The following is a 7864-nucleotide window of genomic DNA, read 5'->3' on the forward strand; positions in this document are numbered from 1 at the left end:
CTTTAACCCACAGAACAAGGCCAGGGATTGAACCTGCGTCCTCTTGGATGCTAGTCAGTTCCTGGGCCATAATGGGAACTCTGCCAACTACTTCTTCTTTTTATTTTATTTTTTTGTCTTTTGTCTTTTTAGGGCCACACCCATGGCACTTGGAGGTTTCCAGGCTAGGGGTCCAATTGGAGCTACAGCTGCTGGCCTACACCACAGCCACAGCAACAAAGGATCTGAGCCGCGTCAGGGACTTACACCACAGCTCACGGCAACGCCGGATCCCTAACCCACTGAGTGAGGCCAGGGATCAAACCCGCGACCTCATGGTTCCTAGTTGGATTTGCTTCCCCTGCGCCACGACGGGAATGCCCCTCTGCCAAATTCTTAAAATCAGAAAAATGTTCACATAATAATGGCGTGGTGGTGGCTTCTGTTAAAAATCAGGTGGGGCTGTGTCGAACCAGCTCTTTCGCTGGACCCCAGGCTGCAGAGGCGGAATCGTGTGTCCCCACACAGTCTCACGGTCACCTCCGAACCCTAGTTCTGTGGCCCAGAGGCAGGAAGTGCTCCACTCCCGCGTGGAAACATCTGTGCCTGCTCCCACCTACTGCTTTGACAGAGAGCTCTGCACCCCACTACCTGCAAACTGATGGCTCACTGGGGCTGCCAGACAGTAAACAGGTGATGGGGGTCACGCGTGAGTGTGCAAACCCAGTTGGCCACACTCACCATGAGGGCCTTGGATGGCACCAGTGCCCCCAGTTCTTGCTAAAAAGCACCACACTTTCGGAGTTCCCGCTGTGGCGCAGTGGTTAACGAATCCAACTAGGAACCCTGAGGTTGTGTGTTCGATCCCTGGCCTTGCTCAGTGGGTTAAGGATCCGTCATTGCCATGGCTCTGGTGTAGGCCGGTGGCTACAGCTCTGATTAGACCCCTAGCCTGGGAACTCCATATGCCATGGGAGCAACCCTAGAAAAGCCAAAAAAAAAAAAAAAAAAAAAACGGAATTCCCATTGTGGCACAGTGGTTAACGAATCCGACTAGGAACCATGAGGTTGCGGGTTTGATCCCTGGCCTTGCTCAGTGGGTTAAGAATCTGGTGTTGCGGTGAGCTCTGGTGTGGGCCTCAGATCTGTGGCTCAGATCTGGCATTGCTGTGGCTCTGGTGTAGGCTGGTGGCTATAGCTCCAATTCGACCCCTAGCCTGGGAACCTCCATATGCCACAAGAGTGGCCCAAGAAATTGACAAAAAAAAAAAAAAAAAAAAAAGAAAAGAAAGCATCACACTTTCTCACCTCAAGATCTTAACCCGAGACACATCAAGGGCACCTGTGCCCCCTGGAGTGTGGGGCTGGGCATGGAGGCCGCCCCCGCCTGGCGCCTGTTCCCAGTGAGCCCCGGCGGCATAACCTCTACTGCAGCTGCAGAACAGAGTGCCAGATCCAAGCCAACAAACCCAGATGAAGAAACTGAGGCTCAGAGGCTAAGAGGCGGGAGGCAACCTGCTCCAAACTACACAGCCTGCGGTGCAGAACCTGAGCTCAGTGTGGACTCCCGAAGAAGTGCCCACTAGGGACCAGGCAGCTGTCAAGTTAGTGCCCACTGAAGGTCTGCTGTAGGCCCGGCCCCGGGCTAGTGCAGGGGCACAGAGGGGAGAGGCCACCCCCGAACCACAGAGCCCAAGAAATCCGGAGACGAAGGCACGTCAACCCCCCTGGTAGGTCTGTGAGGAGGGCTGGACCCCTCACAACGGAAGCAGGCTGCAGAGGGGTAGGAACCAGCCACATTTCAGGGCCTGTAAGTGCAGGAGACTAGGGTTCGAACCCTGGTGTCCTGACCTTCTTTCCTCAGCCCCACAGCTGACTCTGCTCTGAGAGGCACGGAGCCCCGCACATGTCCAGCTGCCCAAGTGCCTGCAATCCTAGCGGCCTCAGGGTGCAGGGTGAGAAACGCGCCCGGGGGGGTTGGTTTCCATCAGAGCTGGTTTCATGGGTGCTTCCCAGTGATCCTGCGGAGGGGGCAGAGCTCCCTCCCTCTTCCCCTCCCTTCCTCCCTCCTCCCTTCCCCTTCCACTCCCCTCCCTCTCCCTTCCCCTCTCCCTCCGTTCCCTTCCCCCTCGCCCTTCCTCTCCCTTCCCCTTCCACTCTCCTCCCTCCCCCTTCCCTCCCCCTCCCTCCTCCTCCCCTTTCCATCCTTCCCACCTTCCCCTCCTCCTTTTACTCGTCATTCACTCCTCCCCCTCCCCCTTTCTTCCCTCTCCCTCCCCTTCACTCCCTGCTTCCCTCCCCCTCCCTCCTCCCTTCCCCCTCCCTCCTCCTCCCCTTCCCTCTTTCCCCCCTCCCTCCTCCTTCCCCCTCCTCCTCCTCCCCTTCCCCCTCCTTCCCCCCTCCCCCTTTTACTCCTCATACCACTCCTCCCCCTCCCCCTTTATTCCCCTCCCCCTTCACACCCTCTCCCCCCTCCTCCCCCCTCCTCCCTTTATTCCCCCTCCCCCTTCACTCCTCTCCTCCCTCCTCCCCCCTCCTCCCTTCCCCCTCCCTCCTCCTCTTTTTTGCTACGTGCAGGGCTGGGCTAGGGCAGCACCAGCAGCAATTAGCCCAGTTCAGCCACCCGTTACTGGAACCTTCGTGTCAACTCTGGAGCTGATCCAGGAAACCACACCCAGTGTCCCAATGACTCAGCCTCACCTGCCCACCTCCACACCTGCCAGCCTCAGTGACCCGGGCCACAGCAGGAGGGAAATCCCAGCATCCCCTGGTGCAGCCTCATTTGCCCCACGTGTCTGCAGGGCAAGCTGGGATTTAGAGTCCTTATGCCGCAGGCTGGCCTGGCTGACTTCTAGCCAGGAGGGATGATGGTCAGCTGCCGAGGTTTGGAGAACGCAGACGGGAGCACGTACTCTCTTCTGCAGCATTGTGAAAGGCGAGACGTGTAAGAGGAGGAGAGAAACCAGCTCAGCGTCAAATTGGCAGAGGGCGAACGAGCCCCTGATGTCTGGGCTGGTGAGGAGCGAGAACCTCCAGCCTGCCGTAAACCAGCAGCACTTAGGAGATGCCCTCGGAGAAGCAGTTTGACAACCTGTGTAGGAGCCTTGAAGGGCACGCAGGCCCTTTACCTGGCAACTGACATCTGAGAACCTCTCCAAAGCAAATAATTGAGTAGGACTCTCATTGTGGCTGTGATGTAATTGCAGGTCAATGGCAGCAACCTGAGCATCACCCAAAGAGGGCTGGTGAGGAGTTCCCGTCATGGCGCAGTGGTTAACGAATCTGACTAGGAACCATGAGGTTGTGGGTTCAATCCCTGGCCTTGCTCACTGGGTTAAGGATCCGGCGTTGCTGTGAGCTGTGGTGTAGGTCGTAGATGTGGCTCTGATCCTGCGTTGCTGTGGTTCTGGCGAAGGCCGGCAGCTACAGATCCGATTAGACCCCTAGCCTGGGAACCTCCATATGCCGTGGAAGCGGCCCAAGAAATGGAAAAAAGACAAAAAAAAAAAAAAGAAAGAAAGAAAGAAAAAAGAGGGCTGGTGAAATTCACTACACAGAGATGTGCTCACATCCCAGGAAGCCCCAAAAGGGACACCGTGCAGCCCTGTTTATTGACACATGCAGCTGTTCATGGTGTAGCCAGTGGGAAAAAAGCAGGTTTGCATTCACCATGTGTAGAATGATGCACTTTTTTTGTTGTTTGTGGGTTTTTCAGGGCTATACCTAAATATGCACCTGCAGCATATGGAAGTTCCCAGGCTAGGGGTCAAATCGGAGCTGTAGCCACCAGCCTACACCACAGCCACAGCAATGCCAGATACCAGCTGAATTTGCAACCTACACCACATCTCACGGCATCACCAGATCCTTAACCCACTGATCGAGGCCAGGGATCGAACCTGCGTCCTCATGGATGCTATTCAGATTTGCTTCCACTGAGCCACTACTGGAACTCCCTCCTCTAGAATCTTTCAACATCTGAGTATTTCACGAATCTGGTTTCATTGATAACTTTGTTTCTTGCCAGCAAGGAGAAGAATCTCCAGAAGGAGGCAAAGTTAAACTGTGTTACTCCTGGGATGGGAGTGCAGTCAGGGTGGGTGAGAAGGGGTCTTTTTATAAATAGAACCTGCTGTGCTATTTGAACACTTTACCGTATATATTGCTTTTTCAGTGCTTTTCGCCTTGTTTTAAGGCACAGCATCTCATTTATATCACAATAATCACATGATGTAGGAAATAGTCTCCAAGTCACAATTGCGTGAACTGAAACAATCAAGTACGTGGCTCGTCTGTGATTGCACTAACCTTAGGTAGCGGAATCAGAGTTGGTTTTGTTGTTTTGTTTTGTTTGGTTTTTGTCTTTTGAGGGCCATATCTGCGGCATATGGAAGTTCCCAGGTTAGGGGTTGAATCAGAGCTGTAGCTGCTGGTCTACCCCACAGCCACAACGACGAAGGATCTGAGCTGCATCTGTGACCTACGCCACAGCTCACAGCAACGCCAGATCTTTAACCCACTGAGCGAGACCAGGGATCGAACCCATGTCCTCATGGATACTAGCCACAATAGGAAGTCTGGAACCAGAGTTTGAACCCAGTCGGTCTGACTCAAGTCCAGAAGGCATCCCGTGTAATGTCACTTGTTCTCCCCCGATCCATCCATCATTTGTAAAGTACTTATGAAGCATCTTTCATGTGATTGTTTGGGAGTTGCTGCCTCAAAGAAGCTTGTTATTCTCTCAAAGACAATAGAAACATAAATACTACCTCCCACCCAAGGTGGATAAAGAGGAAGCATATAGTGATACCTTATCTTCGTATCAGTTGGGGGATTAGCACTGTCTTATGCTGCTAGTAGATTTGTGACATTGTACAATCCTGCTGGAGAACATTGGGCCAAAGCATCACAAATGGGCAGGTTCCAACCCAGCAAGTCAATCTCAAGGACCACATTTTAAGCAAATAATCAGGAGTTCCCGTCGTGGCTCAGGGGTTAAGGAATCCGACTAGGAACCATGAGGTTGCAGGTTCGATCCCTGGCCTTGCTCAGTGGGTTAAGGATCCAGTGTTGCCGTGAGCTGTGGTGTATGTTGCAGACGTGGCTCGGATCCCATGTTGCTGTGGCTTTGGTGTAGGCTTGGTAGCTACGGGTCTGATTGGACGGCTACAGCTCCGATTAGACCCCTAGCCTGGGAATCTCCATATGCCATGGGAGCAGCCCTAGAAATGGCAAAAAAAAAAAAAAAAAAAGCAAATAATCAGTTAAAAGTACAAACTGTCTGTGAGGAGTTCACGGCATCTTGATAACAACCAAAATGTCCGAAGAGAGGGGGTCTGTTAAAGAAATTGTCACATCCATGCAGTGAAATAGTAGGAAATCATTAAAGAATGATATATGAGTATCATTTAAAAAAATGATTTATGAGTATCTAATGATACGGAATGTTCATGAGATACCTATAAAACACTAAGTACAGGAAATATGACACATCCCAGTTTTGGCATTTCAATGTAGAGCTAACTCAGGAGTTCCCTGGTGGCTTAGCGGCTTAAGGATCTGAGTTGTCACTGCAGTGGCTCAGTGGCTGCCGTGGCACCAGTTTGCTCCCTGGCCAGGGAAGTTGCAGGCATGGCCAGAAAGGGACAAACAACAAACACACACAATGTGGAGCCAGCTCTACGTGTAGATGTGCGTAGAAAACAACCTGGAAAGACGTACATCGGCTTGGGGAAAAAGACCGTCTTTGGGTGGTGGAATTATGCATGATTTTTACCTTTGTTTTTATTTATTTATTTATTATTATTATTATTTTGTCTTTTTGCCTTTTCTAGGACTGCTCCCACGGCATATGGAGGTTCCCAGGCTAGGGGTCCAGTTGGAGCTGTAGCCACTGGTCTACACCACAGCCACAGCAACGCGGTATCCGAGCTGCGTCTGCGACCTACACCACAGCTCACGGCAAAGCGGGATCCTTAACCCGCTGAGCAAGGCCAGGGATCGAACCCGCAACCTCATGGTTCCTAGTCGGATTCGTTAACCACTGCGCCACAACGGGAACTCCTATTTTTTTATTTTTTAAAGTTGTATTACAAGATAGTTGGTTTACAGTGTTGTGATGATTTCTGCTGTGCAGCAAAGTGATTCAGTCATATACACTCCTTTTATTTTTAGCCTCTGCATCATCTGAATTTTCTTGGACAAAAAGCCTGTCCTGTTCTTGAAATACAAACGAAGACAAATATCTTCTCCATTTTGAAAAATAAATATTAGCAATTCAGAAAAAATGAAACAAACAACACGACTAATATTTGGGATAGGTTACCTAGAGTATGAGTCACCCAGTTACAGTCTAGAATACTATGCCTCTGTTAACAGCAGTGATTCAGGGACGAGTCTACGCCAGGACTGATGATACAAAGGAAGCCGGGAGCAGGGCTCTCCCCTCATGAGGTCATAGCAGAGAGCAGGTGCTGACCACACACCGGGAGAACTAACGGGGGGGGGGGGTGCGTACAGGGTGATGCTGAGACCATAGAGCGTAGCTTCCGGAACCAGGTGTGGGTGGGTTCTGGGAAGACGAGTGGGACGCGCCGGGGCACAGAGATGGGGGCATCCAGGTAGAAAGAACATCAAGTTCAAAAGGAAAGAGGCATGAAAGGCCCATGTGTGCAAAGAAGGTGATGAACCTGGGTAGGACTGGAGCGTGGGCTTCCAGGCAGGGTGGCGAGAAGCGAGGCTGTGAGGTTTGCAGACCCTGAAATGCTCCCTTGGATCCTGAGCCTAATGGTAGCTGCTGAGGGGGTCCGGAGGCCTGTAATAGGTGACAGAGTCATCGCTGCTTTGGGAAACATCCCGCTGATGGGCTGGTGGCCGTTTACAGGGAGACAGATGGGACAGAACTCAGGACAAAGCAGCAGCCAGAAGGCTGCCACCGTTTCCAGTGCAAGGGCATGACAGCGGAGATGGGGCCAGGGCGGGCACAGGTCCCTGGCCTCCCCACAGCTGCAGCCTCGTTCTTCGGCAACCCTAGTGTATCAGCTGCTTTCAACCACTCTCTGCCCTGAAAGACAAAGGCCACGTGACAGCAGGGGTCAGGAGCCAGGGTCCTGGTCTCTGGAGCCAGGCTGCCTTGCAGGCTTTGCTCAGTCGTGTGTCGAGTGTGGTGACAAAGTTGCTGTCACCTAGTAATTCAGCTTATCCACAGGCAGTGGGCTGCCCAGACTTATGGGAAGAACCCTCTCTCACCCCTGGGGTTTCTCTGGGAGGGTAACACCCGGCCTTGCCCTCAGGGCATCGTGGAATAAGTGGTGGGGGCGGGCTGGGGAGCCTGAACCAGCCCAGACCCTCCCTCCCTCCCTCTGGGAAACAGAAGGCTGTGCCTGTGGCTGAGCTGGAGAGGCCACCTGCTGAGGGGCTGCTGGCCTCTTAGGCACAAAGGCCCCACTTCTCCAGGTGGTAAAGAATCCTCAAAGTCAGTATGAATTCCAGGCATAGAGCAAGTCCAGGGCAGAGTGAGGAAACACGTCTGAAGCTGGTGATGTCCAGGCGATGATATCATTAGGTGGGGAAATATCGAGTCACTGTGTTATACACCTGAAGCGAATATAACGCTGTCAATTACACTTAAGTTAAAAAAAACTTAACCTATGGGAGTTCCCACTGTGGCTCAGCAGGTTAAGAACCAGACTAGTACCCGTGAGAATGTGGGTTTGATCCCTGGCCTTGCTCAGTGGGTCCAGGATCCGGCGTTGCTGTGAGCTCTGTAGGTCGCAGGTGCCTCTTGGATCTGGTGTTGCTGTGGCTGTGGTGTAGGCTGGCAGCTACAGCTCCAATTTGAGCCCTAGCCTGGGAACGTCCATACGCTGCAGGTGCAGTTCTAAAA

The sequence above is a fragment of the Phacochoerus africanus genome, chromosome 12, assembly GCF_016906955.1.
Source record: "Phacochoerus africanus isolate WHEZ1 chromosome 12, ROS_Pafr_v1, whole genome shotgun sequence".
NCBI lineage: Eukaryota > Metazoa > Chordata > Mammalia > Artiodactyla > Suidae > Phacochoerus > Phacochoerus africanus.